The sequence below is a fragment of the Apium graveolens genome, chromosome 7, assembly GCF_009905375.1.
Source record: "Apium graveolens cultivar Ventura chromosome 7, ASM990537v1, whole genome shotgun sequence".
Lineage (NCBI taxonomy): Eukaryota > Viridiplantae > Streptophyta > Magnoliopsida > Apiales > Apiaceae > Apium > Apium graveolens.
In genome coordinates this window covers 22,543,601-22,546,120 of record NC_133653.1, presented here as the reverse complement: position 1 = coordinate 22,546,120, position 2,520 = coordinate 22,543,601, and the positions used below count along the sequence as shown (strand labels likewise).

General features: G+C 40.4%; 1 non-coding gene across 1 annotated transcript; it reads left to right on the top strand.

The window, feature by feature from the left end:
- The first annotated feature begins 720 nt into the window (after nt 1-720).
- LOC141675538 (small nucleolar RNA R71) lies at nt 721-827 on the top strand. Its single transcript, XR_012556186.1, has one exon. It is a non-coding gene; the product is annotated as a small nucleolar RNA R71 (small nucleolar RNA).
- The last annotated feature ends 1,693 nt before the right edge of the window (nt 828-2,520 follow it).

Sequence of the window (2,520 nt, the reverse complement as noted above, 5' to 3'; positions counted from 1 at the left end):
GGTACTTCCGTGTCACTGGGAAGAGTGCCAGGTTGATGATTGAGCACTGCATTGGCTAATTGACCGATTTGATTTTCCAAGGTCTTGATAGAAATCGCCTGACTCTTGCACAACAGCTTAAGTTCCTCAAAATCAGCACTAGTAGGTGCAGCTGCACTTCCCTATTGAGGATATGATTGCCTTGTAGCATACTGTTGTGGTTGCTGGAATCCAGGTGGGTTAAACTGTTTACTCACCCCTTGCTGATATGGTGGCTGAATAGCATTCTGATTATTCCCCCAGCTGAAATTTGGATGATTTCTGTTATTAGGATGATAGGTCGCTGGCACAGGCTGCTGTTGTCGCTGATAATTATTCACATACTGAACAGATTCGTTGACAAGAGAACACTGATCTGTAGCATGAGAACCTGCACAAAGCTCACAAACCATAGCTATTTGATTAACTCCATACGTAGCCAGAGAATCAACCTTCATTGATAGCGCTTGGAGCTGGGCTGCAATAGCGGTGACTGCATCAACTTCCAAAATACCTGCGACCTTGCCTGACGTCATCCTCTGAGTTGGGTTTTGATGCTCATTTGCAGCCATCGTCTCTATAAGATTATACGCCTCAGTATAGCTTTTAGCCCATAAGGCTCCTCCAGCTGCTGCATCGAGCATGGGCCGAGATTGGTCCCCCAAACCATTATAAAAACCAGTGATTACCATCCAATCCGGCATTCCATGATGTGGACATTTTCTCAACATTTCCTTGTAGCGTTCCCAAGCCTCGCACATAGATTCTGTAGGTTGCTGCGCAAACTGAGTAAGAGCACTCCTCATAGCAGCAGTCTTTGCCATTGGATAAAACTTCACCAGAAACTTTTACGCAAGATCTTGCCATGTAGTGATGGACCCAGCTGGTTCAGAATGTAACCAGTCTTTAGCCTTATCCCTCAGTGAGAATGGGAAAAGCCTCAACTTGATAGCCTCATCAGTCACGCCATTATACTTAAAAGTGCTGCAGATCTCGACAAAATTTCTTATGTGCATGTTGGGGTCTTCAGTTGCCGCTCCTCCAAAAGAAACAGAATTCTGCACCATCTGAATAGTGCCCGACTTGATTTCAAAGGTGTTAGCTTGAATAGCCGGATGAAGGATGCTTGACTGAATATCATCAATTTTAGGCCGAGAAAAATCCATAAGAGCTGGATCAGCTTGAACAATACGATCTCCCATGTTTACTGGTTCTTTCTGCTCAGTTCCTGAATCCGAATCCTCAAAATCTAACTTCTCCGGAATATCAAGAACTTCGTTTGTCTCCTCAGTTGTATCTAAAGTCCTCTTGCGAGCATGAGAACGAGTTTGCATAAACGCTTGCTAAAGTACCTGAAACACAACCGAAAAGAGTAAGTAACTACTACGTCCTAATCACTGAGTCCTAATGACCAATGATGGTAAGTACATAAACTAAACAAATACGCCGAGTCCCCGGCAGCGGCGCCAAAAACTTGTTAGGGTGAAAACACGCACTAATATTCACGCAAGTATACGCGTTCGCAAGTAATATAGAATACTTTCTAGTTCGTTCCCTCAGAGACTCAGACTAAATTATTGTCTAATTAAACTCACTCACCAATGTATGATTACTTCTCAATGTTAAGATAATAACACTTAAAATTGTTGATCAAATATTAACTATAATTAACTACTTAATTAACCACTTAACTATCACTTCAAATTATCAAAAATAAAACACTCATGAGATCACAACTTCGTTATTACTTCCTTCTATAGCCATTGTTATTACTTTTAGCATGTGACAGTGATGACATTAATCGAATAACACGAAACTGATAAAAGCCAACTTTCATTGTACTAATACCATTCTACCAAGCATCCACAATTAAGATAGAAGTTGAATAGTCATCAATTATGTTGAGTTCCTATATGTCTACAGAAATTGACAACACAACGATTTAAGCACAAGTTATTCCTTTTGATTACATAGGGCAAATAAAACTGTTAGAATTACCCACTAATCATGCACAACGTACATGAACCTATGCTAGCATGTCAAGTTCTAAATCTCAAGATCCACCGTCGCTTCACAAGAGATTAACACCCTATCTTATATGTTCGCGACGCACATAAGACGAATACGCACAACCAATACTAGATATCATGCAATCATCACACACTAAAGTATTAAACAATTAACTAAAGAATTCCATAATAAATCCGTTGTAACCCCATGATCACGATTAGCCCATAATAGAACTCATCGCCATCATGGGTTCATATGAAATCATGATAAACAAACACAAGAAAATAATAACTAAACTAATTATATTAAAACAGAGTACGTCACAAGAGTAAATAAGTCAAAGCAAGAAAACTAGCATCTAACGTTACAACGAAACAAGAATCACAAGAATATATGCTTCCTCTTCGTTGCGGTGTGCTACTGCACGGCCGCTCAGCATTGCTGTGCGGGTGCGCAGGACCCTACTGGAAAAATTCCAAGCTTGCTCCGTTT